General features: G+C 54.5%; 1 long non-coding RNA gene across 1 annotated transcript; it reads left to right on the top strand.

Annotated features, from left to right (window-relative positions):
* Positions 1–499: 499 nt before the first annotated feature.
* Positions 500–18,322, top strand: LOC118498758. Its single transcript, XR_004901216.1, has 4 exons — positions 500–510; positions 6,719–6,724; positions 12,482–12,485; positions 18,108–18,322. It is a non-coding gene; the product is annotated as an uncharacterized LOC118498758 (long non-coding RNA).
* Positions 18,323–18,533: the final 211 nt, after the last annotated feature.

The following is an 18,533-nucleotide window of genomic DNA, read 5'->3' as shown; positions in this document are numbered from 1 at the left end:
ATGGACAAGGCAGTGGCCTCCTAAAAATAATTTACACTTGTGCCCTGGCCGGGTGGCTCAGTTGATCGGAGCGTCATCTCGGACACCTGTGCTTGTACGTCTGCGTACCACTGCGGCTGCAGGTTCGAGTCCCGGTCAAGGCCAGTACAGGAGGGGAATGATGGGTGTCTCTCTCTCTCTCTCATATTAGTGTGTGTGTGTATGTGTGTGTCTCTCGCTAACAAAATCAATAAACATATCCTTGGGTGAGGATTTAAAAAAATTTTAATTAAAAAATAATTGACACTTGAAAGTTCTGTCATTTGTTTGACTCTCCTGAAGTCACAAGGCTGAGCGAGGTGAGAGCCTGTGGCCAGCCGACCAAGGGCGGGGCAGGGCGAGGGCAGGCGGAGGTCTCTGGGAGAGCACGGCAGGGCCGCAAAGGACGGGCAAGAGCAGATGGAGCTCGGTGCGGGGCTTTGACGCCACTCGGAGTGCTGACTGGCTGAGGGCCTTTCCTGGAGAAAGCTCGTCACGGAGACTCGCAGGTGCGCCGTGCAAGGGGCCACAGACACAGCCCTGCGTCCCCGAGCTGCTGGCAGCCTCTTCGGTTCCCAAGGACTTGTTTTGTTTTTTTTTTTTCACTAGTGTTCAGGTGGATCGCACCTGTGCCAGGGACCAGAGCCACTCGACCTTCAAACAATGCTCTGACCAAGGCCAGCGTCCTCGGCACCGAGCGACACTCACTCGGACCCCCCGCTGGCACCCAGGCTCTGGTGTCGTCATCCTGAACCGGAACAAGGCGCTCGGCATTTCCATTTCATCGGATCTGAACGAGGGGCCCACGCACTTTGTAACGGGTCCTGTCTGTGAGGTCAGAACTGTTCTCGCCCCCGTTTCACAGGTGTAGAAACTGAGACCAAGAGCAGTTAAATCACTTGCCAAGGTCCAAGCGCCGGACCCTGGAGCCGGGGTTTGCAGCTGCACCCATGGGAGACGTGGGAGCCACGGGCCCAGCCCCAGCTGGTTTGCAGCTCCAGCTGGGGTCATGGGCTGAAGGAATGTGGATTCCACTCCTTCCTCCTTCGGTCAGTGCTTTTTATAGATGCGGAGCTGCAGTGGATGAAGAAAAGGAGATTTTGCATTCACAAACAAGCCAAATGTGAAAAAAGAACTGCTTAGCCAAATGAAAGATGAGAGGTTTGAAACAGTCGTGGCCGGGGCTCAGCTATTTAAATGACAGGCAAGCAGGGCCCCTTTCGGGGCCGTTTCAGCTCTGGTCCCCGAATTAGAGCTCTTAGGGGTGGGCTCCAGAGGCCCACGCAGGGGCGACGGAGTCAGCAGCCTGGCGATGTCACAGCGGAAGGGCGACATCAAAGGCCCACTGCTTGCTCACTGCCTTTTATAGCCGCGAACGAGAGCGGACCCGTGTCCAGTGGGCCAACAGAAATAAAAGGCTTGCATCAGCTGAGGCTCAAGGACTAAGAAGAAGAGTAAAGACTTCCCGTGGGCTAGGAGTCAGAGGTCGAGCCCCCGTGGGGAGAGGTGGCTGTGCTGAGTTCCTGCCGGCACTTCCCCTCCGGCTTCCACCTAAGGGCCCGCAGTGTGTCCTGAGACTGGAACACAGGTGCAAGGGTGTCTGCTGCAGCGTCGTTGGACGAAGCCTTTGTGTTTCTGAGCTTCAGCCTACTTGTAACCAAAGAGAAATGACAGCAAGCCGCCCTGCACACAGTAGTTATGAGGATTACGAACTCTAGCTGCTCAGGGCCTGGCAAATGAGCGTTTCCCAGCAGCTGAGACAGTTTCATTGGCCGTTAGAGAACAATCAGTAGAAAATGTCTTAACCAATGGGCAGCTGTCTTCTCACAGAACAAAAAGTCCAGAGACAGGATGGGTTCCTTTTACAGCTCAATAAAGTCGGGGCTTTTTATTAGTTTCCCTGTTGTTCTCGTACTTTCATGTCCTCATGGTCTCAAGGTGGCTGCTGGAGCCCCACACCCCACGTCCCACCACGACACCTTCACAGGCGGGGACGGGGAGGGGGAAAGCCGCTTCCAGGAGCCCTCAGCAGATCGCACCACGGCTGGGTCACGTGCCTGCCCTCAATCACTGCAAAGAAAGTGGACTTTGGTGAGTAACTCAGACCACGGTGCAGTCTGGGCAGAGCAGTGACCGGAGAGGAAACCGCGGGTGCACCGGCCATCAGCACTTTCCACGCTGTTCCCTGCCCCTCCTGAGAGTTCACCCTCCGGGTCAGGCCAGTTTTCTGTAAGCAGAATTCATCCCATCCCAGAAGTTGAACACCAGCCACCTCCTCCTCTCGGCAGCCAGCCCGAAAGCCCCACACGGGCCTAGCTCCTTCCCCAGCCAGAGCCCCAGCCGGGGAGGCTTGGTCAGAGCAGTGAGGGAGAGCAGGAGGGTCCTGTGCTCCAAGGACGCGCAGTGTCTACGGGCCCTCCCGGCGGCTCAGGGGCGGACAGCAGGGGAGCCGGTGCCTGCAGCAGAAGGGCCACAGGAAGGGCCGGGGTCTCAGAACCAGCAGGAGGGGAAGTGGCCTGGGGCACGGAGCCAACCCCGGCTGGGCAGAGCTGAGTCATCTGGTGGCCACGGGGTTTCGGTTCCGGGATGTGGGGTTCTGGACTCTGCAGCCGGGGGTCACGGTCCAGGGCTGCCCCCGAGGCTGTGCAGAGGGTGTCTGTGTCCTGGACTGGAGTGGGCCGTCAGGGGACCCAGCTCAGCTCTGCTCTCCAAGCCCTGAGCCCACGGCTGAGCTCCACCTGCCGGAGCAGGGGTGCCTTTTTCTTCAGGAGGACCACGTTTGGGTGCTCACAGAGGAACCGGGGGGCTGCCCCTGCCCGGACCACCCACAGGAAGCTGCTTTTCTGGTTCACGTGGAGACCTGCAGCCTGTTGGCCACGTCCCAGACACCGGGCCTCGAGTGGCGAGAGGGTGGGGGGTCCGGAACCCAGGTGCAGGCAATGAAGGCCGAGAGCCAGGCAAAGACGGCCTGGGACCTGCTCTGGAAGTCAACTTCAGCAGCATTTTCTGGGGCAGAATCTCCCCCCGTCCCACCCTCTGTGGACCCTCTGGCAGCAGGCGAGCGTGCGGCCATGGGCGCCCCAGCCAAGGGGCGGCTCTGGACAGGATGCACGGGGCGGGAGGGGGGTGACAGGAAGCACCCTGGAAGGTCACCACCCCCAGTTCCCCTCTGAACTCATCATCACTGAGCTTCCCGAACAGGAGACGGGGGAGTGATGAACCCCCATCAGGGCTCTCCGCAGACACAGACCGTCCGCGCTCCCCCGATGCACGGAAGGAGACTTACTGAGAGAAACGGCCTTGCACGGCCGTGGAGGCTGCACGGGGCGGAGGTCCTGCCTCCCACCCCGATGACGGGCCGCGTGAGAGTTCGGAAACATCCGGAGCCCGTGGTGCCCGGCAAGGCCGCACCCAGATTCCCGACCCGTAGGAACTGAGATGAAAACGGTGGCTATTTTGAGCTGCTGCATCGTGGGGCTCCTTTGTCAGGCGGCCGTGGCTGGTGCGCTCTTCTCAGCGATCACACTGGATGTCTCCAAACCCGCAACAACCAGCAACCCTGCAGGCTGAGCATCAGCACCCCCCGCAGACGGACCCGGGGCAGCTCGGGGGGTTGAATGACTCTCCCGAGTTTAAAGTAGCTACTGGGTGACAGGGTGAGAATTTCAAGCCCAGCTTGGCTTCCCAGGTCACCCCGTTTTCCACAAACAAGTTATTCCCTTTTCCAGGCCTATGACCTTGGACTAACGACCTCAACGTCTGCTAGTCAGTTTCCCCGTCAGTGAAGTCAGGGGCTGAAACAAATTATCCATCTCTCATTCTATAACCCCATCCCGTCCTCTGCTTGATCCACAGCACAAGAAGCAAGTGTAAATGGTTTTTATTCCAAGGAATGCTGAGGATTTGGAGATTGCTCACTGCTGGGAACATTCATGAGCCACCCCGCCGCTGCCGGAGCCCCCGGGGCCGGGGGCTGTGCTCAGAGGCTACAGGGGCCCAGGAGTCTGGCCCAGGAGTCTGGCCCAGGAGTCTGGCCCGGGGACCGAGAGGCTCCACTCCCACCAGCTGCGGCGGGGCAGCCTCCTCGCAGGGCGGGCACGGCAGTGGTAACGCCGACTCTGCCGCGGCCCTGCACACACCCTCGACCCACAGTGACGAGGCAGGGAGCAAGGGGCCCCCAGCCACCCTCGAGATCAGCCTGGACGTGTTGCCATTTTACTTTACTGTCCTTTGTGGCCATAATGATTGGCTTTCTGTGTGTGCTGTTTTGAAATTCTCCATCCTTCAAGTGTGCCTTCAAAAATGCTAAGTTCAAGCTGCATCTCAGACCCAAAATCGTGGGAACCACTGCCCTAAACCGTAGTGCAGCGGCCCAACTTGGTGAGGGAGGGGACCCTTTTAGGAAAAGCCACGTCGAAACTCCCCCTGCCGCTTTGGCGCCTCGGGGTGAAGGGAGCAGAGACCTCCCACTGCACCCTGACGAGGCCACCCTCCTCCTCAGTGGCCACGAGCACGCAGACCGGGACGACCGGGGGGGGGGGGGGGGGGGGGGGGGCGCTCCTTTTCCACAGGAGGAAGCAACCCCCAAGGACAGGTGCCCTCGGGGTTTCGTGACGTCGGGCGAGGCAGCCTGGTTGGAGCTCACGGACTCTGCCGTCTGACCACTCCCTCACCCTCTTCTGCCTCAGCGGCTCTGCCACTTACCCGCTGGTGAACACCAGTGAGCCGCTTGCCTTCACTGAGCCTGGATCCCCCTGTTACTGTGAAGATCAGAGAAGATGGTTTATTTGGAAAAAAAAAAGTGCAGAGTGGTACAAATAGTGGGAATTCGATAAATGTTCAGTTTCCTTCTTTTACATTCTTTTTTTTTTCCTTAATAATTTACTCTGGCCTTGGCTGGTGTGGCTCAGTGGACTGAGTGCCGGCCTGCGTACCAGAGGGTCACCGGTTCGATTCCCAGTCAGGGCACAGGCCTGGGTTGCAGGCCGGGTCCCCAGTAGGGGGTACTTGAGAGGCAGCCACACACTGATGTTTCTCCCCCTCTTTCTCCTTCCCTTCCCCTGTAAAAATAAATAAATAAAATATTCAAAATAAATGTACTCTTGACCTGTGTGTTTAAAAGACCGCCCTGATGCTCAGTGGGGAATATACATAAATGGAAAAGAGAGCTGGTGACTGGGACCACAGCGGTTGCCCTGGTGAGGGCGGGGCCCAGGCGTGGGGGTGATAAGGCCCCCAGGGGACTGTCGAACTCCAGCATTGGAGAAACACGGCTCCTGGGGAGGGTGTCTCGAGCCCAGTGCTCATGACATTTGGGGACAAATAATTCTTTGTTTCGGGGTGTGTTGTGCACTGCGGGGTGTCTAGATGAGCCTCTGGCCTCAACCCACTGAGTTCTGGCGCCACCGAGGTAATGTGGCACCCCAAAAACATCTGGCTATCGCTGGATATCCCCTGGGGGGAAGGAGAACAAAGTGCCCCCAGCTGAGGACCACTGCCCTGAGGGCAGGAGAGGGCCGAGCCTGGCTCGGGGCCCCTGACCCGTCACGCTCACTAACACACACAGCCACGTGTTCACACGGCCGTGGCACATCCACGAAAGGAGGGCGGGGACAGTGCTTCCATTTCCAGAGCCCTTTCCCGTGAGCCATTCCCTCCTCTCGTTAATCCCGTGAGAAAGGTCCCTTCGTTCTCCCGTTTCCGGTCAGGAGCCTGAGGTCCAGAGTGGCTACTGCGCGTGTCCATGCCCGCTGCCCGCGAAGGAGCAGCTCAGGAGCCCATGTTCACCTCTTTGTTTCTCGTGGGGAAGAGAGTTGTCTTGCTAAGTGGGTGATGGAGGGGTGTTCCTAACCCTGAACAAAATTGTCGCTCTTGGAACCAATATTAGCTGGGAAGTCATAGTTGTAGGAATTCTTCAACAGAGCGTTCAGTAATGAAACACAGGTCACGAATCCAGGATTAGAGTGAGCCTGCCTGTGGCTGTGGCTGTGGCTGTGGCTGTGGCTGTGGCACGAGCTCCTGCTTGGAAATGAGCGCTGTGTGAGAGTCGTCCCGGCTCTGACGGGAAAGGGGAGCAGGGAAGGACGCCCGACCCCTGCAGGGCCCGGTCCCTCCGACCCGCGGCTCCCAGGGCGCAGGCGCAGGGCTCGCCGGGCTGGGCCGGGCTGGGCCGGGCCGGGGATTTCCGAGGCTCAGAGATAGACCGGATTCCGAGCGGCCACCCCAGCGCCAGCAGCCAGCTCGCTGACCTCTGATGGTCCTCCGACCTGGCCACGCTCGCTGCGGAGCCTAAAACTGAACCGCTAAGTATAGATCAAGGCCGAACCAAAGTCACGATGAGACAAGTGACCCCTTTTGATATCAGTTCTTTTTTGGCCTGGGAAGAATGTGAAACCTCTCGCTTCCTCTTTGGAGAGGATCGTTAATGGTCCCGTAAGCTGGGGTTTAAAACTGGAAACATCTCTACGCCCGGGTTTGGGGTCAGGAGGCCTGGGTTCCGGCCTGGGAATTCGGCTGGGCAGCCGCTCCTCCTGCCCTGGCCTCCGGGTTAGGTCTCGTTTTCCCTGTGAGACGCAGAGCGCCGATTCCAGGGACTCCGGGATTCCTTCCGCGAGGAGAATCCCGCTCGTACCCACATCCTGCACTGCAGGCAGTGCGCCCCCCACTCGGGACACCGTGCGGGAAGGTGAGGAGGCCGCAGTCCGGGGTCCCGCAGCGCAGCATGCACCCCCACTCCGTGGGCTCCGGCCGAGCCACGCCGCACAACGCCCGGGCCCTGCGCCCACTCCGCGTCGTCGTCTCTGAAGTACAAAGTGCGGGTGGAAATGCCGGTGCCCAGACCCAAGGGCTGTTTTGACTTAAGTGGAAACACGCAGATGAGCAATTACCGCACAGCCCTGGGCACACAGGAAGCGAGCGCTAGAGAGGGGGCCATTATCGCCATGTATTTGAAATTTATGGGCACAGAAATGAAATGGCAGGTTTTAACGCCTCTGCCGCCTCCTGAAACGTAGGGACCTAGAGCCACTTAAAAGCCGACGGCTCGGACCACCGGGCACATTGTGTTAGCAAGAGTCAGGCCAGCAGGAGACGGTCTCTCCAGGGCGCGCGCGCTCTTCCTCGGGTTTGCGCCCAGTCCAGGTCTGCGGATAATCGGACGTACAGGGTCTCTCCTTGCGGGCGCAGCGCCGTCTCGTGGCGCCCCGAAGTCTGTGTGCGGAGCTGGGGGCGGGGAACTGGGGGGGTGGGGGGGCGAAGGGGCGGAGCGCTGCCGTCCGGTCACGCGGGGCTGCGTTCGCTGAGACACAGGCCACAGGGGACCCCCACGCCAGACCGGGAAGACTTCGTGCCAAAAGGGAACGTAAAATATTTCACGACTGTTTTTCTTTTTGGCTGCATGTAAAAATGATGACAACTGGATAAACTGGAGTAAATGCATGTATTTTAAAATTAATTTCACCTGTTTGTGGACTACCAAAAAGCTTTGAAGTTACAGATGCAGTTCACAGTATATTTCTACTAGACAGAGAGGGGGGTGTAGAGAGAGGGAGGAAACGCACGCACGCACACGCGTGAGGAAGGAGGGGTCCCAAGGGTGCAGCCAGCCGAAACCCCGAGTCCCCGCGGCAGGACTCGGGGGCCCCAGCTCCGCCTAAAGAAGAAAAGTCATCGGATCGGCTTGTCTATCAGCGAAAGAGCGGGAGGAGGCCGCGTTCCCTGTGCCTTTTCCACCTCCCGTTCCGTAGCCCTTGGGAGAGGAAAAACAGGGCCGACCGCACCCCCCTCCTCCTTGGGTAACAGTTTCAGGTCTTAGGAAACCCTCGTTCCCCTTTCGGTGGCTGGCTGGAAAGCCCAAGGCGAGGAAAGTGCGCCCTCTGCAGGCCCCGCGGGGGCACTGGGAAGGACGACGGGCGGCGGGCGGCGCGGGGAAGGAGGCGGAGCAGAAGGTACCCGTCCCCTTCCACGTGGCCGGGAGTGCAGCTGCCACTCGGTGACGCTGCAGCTAAAAGCAAGGAAACGGGTTTGGCAGCGTGGAACCTGCTTTTAGGTTAGATGAGCCCTTTCTTCTTCTCTCCCCCCTCCCCCTCCCTCCTCCCTTCTTCCTCCCTCCCTTCCTCCTTTCATTCTTTTTCTTTCTTCCTCTCTTCAAACTGCTGACACGCCCTTTAAAAAAATAATAAATCCTATATAAAGACAGAAGCCACAAGGTCAAATTCAACTTCAAGACGGATGCCGCTTTATTCTGTACAATGTCTTTCATGTCTCTCAGCCCCGCCTGGCAGACAGACGAGGTCAGAAACAGTGAGACCAGAGACACCCACAGACTCAACCACGCGCAGTGTGGTGCACAGCCCTCGGCCTCGGCACGGGCTGTCTCCCCAGGGGCAGTTTCTGTGCCGGTGTTCGGCCCCTGGAAACGGTCTCCTCCATTGCTCCCAGGCCAGTTTGCAAACGCACGAACACATGCTAGCCGCTGAGGTGGCGGGGACGGGACACTCCTGACAGCACTGTTTCCGCCCCACCGGATGCGTGGGGCAGCACCTAACAGTGTTTCCACGGGGAAGGACAGACGCCCGACTTGGATGCAGGCGCCTGCCCTCTGTCCGTGCCCAGCTTCCATCCGGAAAAGGAAGCCGGCCCCCTGGGGCAGCCGTACCCCACCCTTTCCGAACTGGAGAGCGAAGGGAAGTTCTCGTTACCATGAAATCAGAAAAAGCAGGTCCATGGGGTGGGGGGTTGTCCCTGCCTCCTCTGACACCCATGCACACTTCTACACACACACAAACCCACAGTCACACTCACACATGTTTACACTCACACTCACACACACACTCACACACATCTCCCTTTGTCGCCAAAGCCCGTGCCACATGGGTCGGGTGCAGGCGGAGATGGCGGGCGGTGGCGGTGAAACTGGGCTTCTGTGGCCTCCAGCATTGCTGTTATGGGACATGTTTCCTGTTGTCACTTCTATTATTTGCAGCATAATTTTTTAAAAACCAAGTTAATTCCTTTTAACCTACCAAATAAAACCAGCCTGGTTAAACTAAACTGCAGGGAGTGAAATAACTTCAGGCGAGCTTCTGAAAAGGAGCACGGAGGAGCTCAGAAGTTTTATTTTGTTCCTTATACATCATTCAAAATGTGATGAGGATGTAACGCAATCCTCAACCTGTGCTTTCTCTGCCAACTACGGGCCACGTGCTTTACAGTGAAAGCAGAAGAGCTCAGCACCGAGCGGTAGGATTTATTGGCTGCTGTGTCTTGTGCTCCCATTCACACTTCCTAGTCGAGGATGTGCACAGCAGCCTGGACGGTGTGTCCTCTGAAGCTTCGCTCCTTGTAGTTCCACTGCGGACAAAAACAAAAGCGTCGATCTTTACCCGAGTTATGAGAGTGTAAGTGAACTACTTTGCAGCTCTGCTCTCTCCCGACGGCAGTCTGGAAATTCAGCACTTTTGAGAAATATGGGCACAATTTGATGCACAACAGTTCAACAGAAGCTCTCTCCCACGCAATTAACTTAGGACATTAAAGCAAAACCAGAATGCCCCACCCGCTTTTTGCTGAGGTTTTCATGACAACCTTTACAGGAGCCCAGATTTGATGGGAAGAAATCTGTCAGTGCCCCTCAGCACGGTCACGACAGACACCACAGAAGGGCATAAGCAGCCCTATTGCCCCAGAGCATCCTTGGGCGGGGGAGGGGGGGGCGCAGGAGGGCAGGTGGCCATGCTGTCTCCCAGGCCTGGTGAGGAGCCGGCCTACTGCCCAGGGCGGTGGGCGGCAGACACAGACCAGGCTGCGCTGGGAGTGTCCGGGCCGGTCTCCCATCCCCGGTCAAAGCTCACAGGGACACTGGGGCGTTTCCGCCCCCTTCCCTGCCGGCACCTCCGTGTGCCCCCAGAGCACCATGGGAAGCAGGCCTCACTCTGTGGGTCATCCCGTTTACTAAATCATGGTTTATTTTTTCCCCAGGATATCACATGCTATTTTAGAGTCAGTTTTCAAAAGGCCTTAAGTGACTTGGCTTGAAGTTGGTTCTGTATTAAGGGAAAGAACTGGCGTCCCAGGGTTTCAATCAGCACCCTGAGCAACAGGCGGCTGCCCTTCTGCAGATGGCCCAGGGGTGCCAACAGCAAGCGTCCGCCAGGAGACGGCCAGGGTTTGTGTCTCTCTGCCGCTTTTGCACATTTTTCCCACACTGCTTTCCGTGGAAACAGGACTGCAGTCGATGGTCTCATAGGGAGGGGTAGAAGAGGGACGGGACGGTGAGACCCGCTACCACTCCCCACAGACCCACTGCGGGCACAGAGATCTGAGCCACGAGCCACCGGCTCGCCGTGAGGGAAGCTGCTCAACTGCCTCTGTTATCTTTCACTGCGTGAGAGTTCAGATTCTGCCTCGAGGCCATCACTAGCTGCTTCCAGTAACACAGCAACCGTGGGTTAGCGTCCGATGAATGTTAAATATAGTACAGTAGCACTGCAGTCCTCTGCAATATCAGGGGAATGAAGTTTTCTCTATAAATGGATTTTTCAGATTACTGAAGCACCCCCACTGTCAAGAACCAAGAGATGTTTTAAAAAATTAAATCATTTTTTAACTTTTTAATTTTGTTGATTATGGTATTACAATTGTCCTGATTTTCCCCCTTTGCCCCCCTCCACCCAACACCCCCCACTCCCTCAGGCAATGCCCCACCATTGTGCATGTCCAGGGTCCTGGGTATAAGCTCTTTGGCTGCTCCATTTCCTAGACCATCCTTTGCATCCACACGGCTGTTCTGTAACTACCTATTTGTACTTCTTAATCCCCTCACCTCTTCACCCGTTTCCCCCACACACCCCTCCCACCTGGCAACCTCCATACCTTCCATATGCCATACCCTCCATATCAAAACACACTCTCCATATCCATGATTCCACTTCTGTTCTTCTTGTTTGCTCAGTTTGGTTTTGGATTCAATTGCTGGTAGAAAAATGTATTTATTGCCATTTTATTGCTCACAGTTTTGATCTTCTCTTTCTTAAAGAAGTCCCTTTAATACTTCATATAATAATAATTTGGTGATGATGCACTCCTTTAGCTTTTTCTTGCCTGGGAAGTTCTTTATCTGCCCTTCATTTCTAAATGATATCTTTGTTGGACAGAGCAGTCTTGGTTGTAGGTCCCTGCTTTTCATGACTTTGAATATTTCTTGCCAATCCCTTGTATCCTACAAAGTTTCTTTAGAGAAATCAGCTGACAGTCTTATGGGAAGTCTTTTGCAGGCAACTAACTTCTTTACCCCTTGCTGCTTTTAAGATTCTCTATCTTTAACCTTTGGCATTTTAATTATGATGTGTCTTGGAGAAGGCTTCTTTCCATCCATCTTGTTTGGGACTCTCTGTGCTTCCAGGACTTGCATGTCTATTTCCTTCGCCAAGTTAGGGAAGTTTTCCTTCATTATTTTTTCAGATAGATTCCCAATTTCTTGCTCTTTCTCTTCTCCTTCTGGCAGCCCTCTGATGTGAATGCTGGGTTGCTTAAAATTCCACAGGCTACTTACATTACTCTCATTATTTTGGATTCTTTTTTCTTCTTGTTCTGATTGACTGTTTTTGCTTCCTTATGTTCCAAATCATTGATTTGATTCTCAGCTTCCTCTACTCTACTGTTCTTTCCCTATAAATTGTTCTTTATTTCAATTAGTGTCCCCTTCATTGCTAACTGGGTCTTCTTCATGCTGCTGAGGTCCTCGCTGAGCTCCTTGAGCATCCTTATATCTAGTGTTTTGAATTCTGCATTTGACAGATTGCTTAACTCCATTTCATTTAGCTCTCTTTCTAGAGTTTTGATCTGTTCTTTCATTTGGGTCATGGTTCTTTGTCTCCTCATTTTGGCAGTCTCCCTGTGTTTGTTTCTATGTGTTAGGTAGAGCTGTTTTGACTCTGTGTTTTGATAGTGTGGCCTAATGTAGTAGGTGTCCTGTGGGATCCAGTGGCACAGCCCCCCCCATCACCCAAGCTGGGTACTTGAGGTACCCCCTTTATGTAGGCTGAGTACACCCTCCTCTTGTGGTTGAGCCTTGGTTGCTGTTGGCAGGTCAATGGGAGGGATTTATCCAGACCAGTCAGACACAAGGACTGGTTGTAACCACTGACTACCAACCTCCACCTTCTGTGGAGGATCAGCAGTGCAGGGGCAGGGTGGTGATGATCCAGTGTGGTCTGTAGCTGTCCACTGGGTGGGCTGGCCCTGGGGTTTCCCAGGTGGTGCAGGCCAAGGTCAGCCCCCACCTGTGTTTTGCCCAGGGCCACCCTGCCTGAGCTATAACACCATCTGAGATGGCTGTTGCTTGTGCTGGGCTTGGAGATGCCCAGGTGAAACCAAGCTATGACTCTAGGCTGGCTTCTGCTGCTAGTGCTGGGCCTGGGGCTCACTGAAGCTAGCTGTTGCTGATTTGAGAGGATTTAGGAAGCTGCGTACCTGAGCCAAGACCAGCCATTCTTACAGAAAAGCAGCTTGGGTGGGCCTGTAAGTTGGGTGGGGTATAGTCTCTGGGGATCTCCAAGGCGGGTCTAACAGTGTTAGCCAGGTTGATGGAATCTCAGATACGGCACCAGTCTGCTGGCTCCGTGGGGGGAGGGTTTACAAAAGGGACAATGGCCTCTGCTCACCTTGATGCCAGACACTCCAGTCTCTTCCTATAGACCACTGGTGCCTTTCAAGCTGCTACCCCGATGCTGGTGCTCAGAGGGAGTGAGTCTGAATTAGTTCACGTGTGGGTTTGTTAAGGGGGACTGTTTAGGGTCCCAGAAGTTTCTCTCACCAACTCAATTCCTGCTGGTTTACGCAGCCAGAAGTTGTGGGGACTTATCTTCCTGGCACTAGAACCCTGGGCTGGGGGGCCGGGGACTCCTCCCTCCTAAGATGTTCCTCCCAAACTTGTATCCACCACACATGGATGTGGGACTAGGCCATTCCGCATCTGCACCCCTCCTGCCAGTGTGAATGGGTGTAGTTTCTTTCATTCCGTAGTTGTCAGACTTCCATCCAACTTGATTTCTGGCGGTTCTGAGTGACGTTCTGAGTGATAGTTCTGACGATTGTCCTATATTTTAGTTGTAATTTTGATGTGTCTGTGCAAAGACGTCAGCCATGTCTGCCTGTGCCGCCATCTTGTCCAGAAGTCAAAACATTATTTTTGATTGAATTTAAATATATTTGAATTCAACTATAGGTGGCCATGTTCAATGACCACCTAAAAAGATGCAAAAGCCATTATTATTTTACTCATAGCCAGTGATCACCGTACCTGCAATTCATGGATACAGGCGATGGCCATACTGAAGAGCCCCAATTATGCTTCTCCGGTTCTTCAAGTCCCTCGGAAGTGGGCGTGGCCCTTCTCCGTCTGGTTATCGTCTGTCACTTGCACTGCCAGTCGGCCTGACTGTTCTCATCTGGGCTGTGTGAGGAATCAGACATAAAGCTTCTGGGAACGTGTGGCGTTACCTTACAGCTCCCGGTCCGAAAGGCCCCACCAAGGGCCCCACCGTCTTCCCACGTCACCAGTGAGAAGAACGTGCATTGTCTGGAGACGGGCATTTTTCTTGCTAACTTCTTTTTTTCATTTTCCCTTTGTCATTTTTTGGCAAAGTTTGAGAGTCATCTTGAGATGAGTGACTGTGTACCATTACACTTTTCTAAACATATTTTTTGTATCTCTTATTTCTCGAATAAATATTCTTTTTCGTCTTAGAAAGTTAATTTCCAATTGTGGTTAGGTTACACGTTCCTACATGGTCCAAAGTCCCTGTATGATGAGGCAGGGGCAAAACGACCTTCTAGAAAGGGTTTTCCTGCCAGTACCTCCTCCCCCATCGGGATCCCGGGTGGGACTTTGCCCGCCGCAGTGGGGCAGCCAGAGAGGCAGAGAGGCAGAGCGGTGAGCATCTGTCACGGAAGAGAACAGCTAAACTGGATGGCAAAGAGGAGACGCAACTGCTCCAGCCAACCACCACATAAATAGATCCTTCCTTAATTTTATTCCCCTGAGACTAATGACTGATCCTCATGAAAATCCTAGTGGAAATCATTTTACCAAAAATAACCAAAACATCAAGAATAGGACAAGTGAGGGTGACAATGGCTGACAAGCATCTGAGCTGTCAAGCACCCTTACTAATCCAGCCAAAAATAAGTGCTGGCTCATGGGATGAGCACCTGAAAGAAGTCAGGAACTTCCTATATGCATCAAGTAGCGGTTTAATTTAAGGAGAAAAATTCTGCAATGATCTTTTATTCTCCCTTATTGTTTTTAATCCACTCAATATATAGTAACATAAGACAGCCTCAAGCTTGCTTCATATTTTGGTATTGTACTATTTGTCCTGTGGTTGTGTTTCTAGCAAAAATTACAAATTCCTCTTCCTAAATCAGTTTTAAAAAATCAATCAGCTCTAGGTAGTGTGGCTCAGTGCATTGAGTGCCGTCCTGTGAATCAAGTGGTCGCCAATTCGATTCCCAGCCAGGGCACATGTGTGGGCTGCAGGCCAGGTCCCTGGTAGGGGGTGTGCAAGAGGCACCCACACTTCCTCTTTCTCCTTCCCTTCCCCTCTCTAAAATAAATACCATAATTTTCACACTGTAAGACACACCTTTCGCCCCCCCCCCAAATTTGGGAGGAGGGGGGTGTCTTATAGTCTGAATGTAGCTTACTGCCATGGGGGGCTCGCTGTGGCGGTGGCGGTGGCAGCGGTGGAGCAGGGTCACAGGAGGCAGAGCAGGGAGCAGGGTCACTGCTGCAGGAAGCCAGCAGTGGCGGGAGTGGGGTGATGTGTCTTATAGTCCAAAAAATACGGTGAATAAAATCTTTTTTAAAAAGCAAGAAAATGACTTGCTGGTCATTATCGCTTTTTCAAAAATCACTGTGAAGTGAGGCTTCAAATCCCATTAATCATCCCCAAACCACCTGTAAATTTATAAACTAGAACTTTAAAAAAACATATTTACACCCCGCCTCATTCCCTGAAGGATTTGATGTGGCTTATAAAAACAAACAAAATCAATGAGGATTCTTTTTTAAGCTGAGAGAGTCTGGATGAAATGAGAAAGAACAAGCAAGAAAAATAATAAACCAAGTAGTGAGTACTATACAGAAATATCACCCCATTGTCCTGTGTAGTTGTTACAGCTGGGCTCCACATTTGGCTCAAAGTTTCTAGTAGTTTAAGAGAGAAACAGAAAAAAATTGTAAGAGCAGAGACACCTTCGAATAAAAACACTGGTTGAACGATGGGGCACGTTTTCCCCACAGGCCGTATAAAAAAGACTCCGTGCAAGGAAGCGTTTGACAGCCTAGAGCAGAGCCAGCAGTCCACTCCACTTGGCTGCTCCGCTCGCTGTCCCTTTATAAGCCGCTGGCACAATACCAACAGGCGTCTGTCAGGCTCGAGTCTGCAAAGGACTAGAGCACCCATTGCCTGACTTGATGCAGGGGCGACACCTATTACCTAAATGAGAGTGTACTGTGTGGCGTTGAGGCAGCTTCCCTCCAACATAAATTTTTCAATTAGGCTTCTGATTACGGTCGGATAAGAGATGGTTAAAAGTTATATTCTCAAAGTAGAATCCCTCCCTGACAGGCGTGGCTTAGTGGATTGGGCACCATGCTACAAAGTGAAAGGTCGCCGGTTTGATTGCCAGTTCGATTGCCAGTCAGGGCACATGCCTGGGTTGCCGGCCAGGTCCCTGGTTGGGGGCCAGTGGGGGGCAAATGATCGGTGTTTCTGTCCCTCACTTTCCCCCTTCTTGTGGAGAGCAGGACCAATAAGATGGCATTGGTCTGGTTTAGACAGCTTAAAGTATATAAAACAAAGTGGAGTCACTCATGTCAACCAACAGGGCCACCAGTCAGCCATGACACTTCGGTTCAAGAGGGAAACTACCTAAGTCAGAGCAGACACGCCTGACAAGGAAACACACCCAAGGTATCTGCCCACATGATCAGAGCAGCCGTGTCCGCAGAGCGGAACCCCCCACAGATAGGCTCCTGGGGAGACTGCCCACTTGGCATCAGGGGTGTCAAGACATTTACTGAAAAGTCCTAGAAGGATGGAGTCCACCACTCTCCAGGTACAACTGAGGCCGGCTCCAGACCCCTGCGGAGACAGCCGAGCCCCACACCCCAGAGGGCTGTCCCACGCCACACTGGCCTCCCTTGGCATCGGCTGCAGGAGGCTCTGCCTGCTGGACAGAGGACGTCGCCGGCCCTGCTGCCCCCCTGGCTCCAGAGACCCTTCCTCGCAAGACACTGACGACTCCCCTGCCCTCTGTGCTGTCTCCCCGAGACTCTGGGACTCGGGGTCACTGCCCCCCACGGAGTGCTCTGTGTGAGTGTGTGAGTGTGTGTGCGTGCGGGCGCGCGATATTCTCTTAGGTTGTCGGACTGTGAGTAGGATTTTAGTGTGTTGATGTTCTGCTCAGATGAAACTGCATTCGGTAAAAGCTGAGTGCCCAGCGTAGTTCCTGTGTGTGACTCTCATCTTTTCCTCGGTGCCGGGCTGCTCTGCGGGCAGCGAGCCAAGGGGCTGCCCGGCTGACTTACGGGAAACAGTGTGTCACGAACATACACTCGTGACACACGTTGGTGGAAAGTACAAGGGGGTTGGTGGCCGTGTTCAGGAACAGCCTTGGACGGCGGAGAGCAGTGCAGTTTCACACTTCTGCAGCCCTCACCAACCGCCTCCCCCCAGGCACCTCGTCGAGTGCGGGAGCCGGCCCAGGCACCACTGGCCACTCCAGGAGCAGAGGGAAGCAATTTCGACGGATTTCACTTCTTTCCGTTTCCCATTTATTAAAATTAACATAAGGTCCATTTTTATCACAAACTTTTCATGGGAATTTGATTTCTCGATTGTTGACTCTGGTTTAATTTCCCATGGTCCTTATCCAAGTTTCGTTCCTTAGTCATTTTTAGTTAAATCTTGTCAAGTGTCACCTTAACGCCTTTCACTTCCAGCTTGTGTTCGCCGTGACTGTCCCTCTGAGTCCGACGTTTTCACTCCCGTCAGTCACTCACGGGAGAAAGAAAACTCGGGTGCTCTGTTTGGGGCTGACCTGCCGTGGGTCGTGGTCTTCCCCCTCGGTCTCAGGACCCCTCTCCTGCCCAACACTGCTGAGGGTCTCGGAGGGCTTTTATGGGGGTCACAGCTAATATTATCCTATTGAAAATTGAAACTGATTTTTAAAAATATGTATTAACTTAAAAATACAGTAATAAGCCCACCACGCGAACATACTTTTCATTAAAAAACAACTCGACCTCTCAGAACAAATAAACGGGAAGCGGGCACTGGTGTTCTGCGTCCGCCTCACTGGAAGACAGCGGGCGTCTCTCGGCCCGCGCGCTTCAGCTGCGGGGTCCACACGCGTGGCGCGGCCTCTCCGAAGAACAGCAAGGAAACGCCTTTGCTTTGCCATGAAAACAGTCTGGTCCCGGTCAGCACGGCTCGGGGTCTGACCGCCCTGAGACCTGCTGACTTCTCCGTGGAGGCTTCCCAACAGGTGTCCACGGACCATTTGATTTGAGGTGGCAAGGAAGCATTTTTATTTTAATAGTTAGATATTTTTAAGGAGAAAAGGGAGAAAATGTTGTAAGTGATCATAGACACGACGCGTGGTTATTCCTTCAAGGACAGCAAGCCTGTCCCACGTAAAGAAAGTAACTCCCCTGGCTGGCATAGCTCAGTGGATTGAGCGCGGGCTGCGAACTGAAGTGTCACAGGTTCGATTCCCAGCCAGGGTACATGCCTGGGTTGCGGGCCATGACCCCCAGCAACCGCACATTGATGTTTCTCTCTATCTCCCTCCCTCCCCTCTCTAAAAATAAATAAATAAAATCTTAAAAAAAAAGAGTAAGTAACTGACGCCCGCCCGTCAAAGAACAAGAGGGGAGCCCAAGGTCCGGCTTCGTGGGCTGCGTCCCGCGGCGACGCTCCTCCGGAGAGGACTCTGCTGCCGTCCCGCCCGGCTAACCCAGCCCGCGGGCAGGAGGGCGACACGGGCCCCTGGGGGCTCGTTTCCAGACACAAGCAGAGAAGGCCGAGCGCGCGGTGCGCCCCGGGCGCCGGGCAGGTCCCCGCCGGCGGTCTCCGCTTCCACCGGAAGGAGGGCGCGTCGTCGGCGGCCGAGACCGTACCCCGCCCGGGGAGGCGCCGCGCTCAGCGGGGCCCTCGCCCAGTCGCGACCCGCACGGGCCCGCACCCTCCCGCGCCCAGCCCGAGAGCCCCCGCGACGGGCTCGGCACGTGTGAGGACAGAGAAGCATGCGTGGCCTTGCCGTGGGCCTGGAGCATCACGCGCAAACTACTCGGGAGGCGGGCATAGCTTCCGCCTCAGAAACGGCAAAAAGGACACGCGCCGACCCTCGCGCCTCCACCGCGAGGACGGTCGGGAGCGAGCCCGACTGCCCGGGCCGCCTGCGCGTGCGCAGCCCGAAGGCCGCAGGCGCGCTCTGCGATCGGCCGC

Source organism: Phyllostomus discolor, chromosome 2 (genome assembly GCF_004126475.2).
Source record: "Phyllostomus discolor isolate MPI-MPIP mPhyDis1 chromosome 2, mPhyDis1.pri.v3, whole genome shotgun sequence".
NCBI lineage: Eukaryota > Metazoa > Chordata > Mammalia > Chiroptera > Phyllostomidae > Phyllostomus > Phyllostomus discolor.
This window is presented reverse-complemented; position numbering and strand designations above follow the sequence as displayed.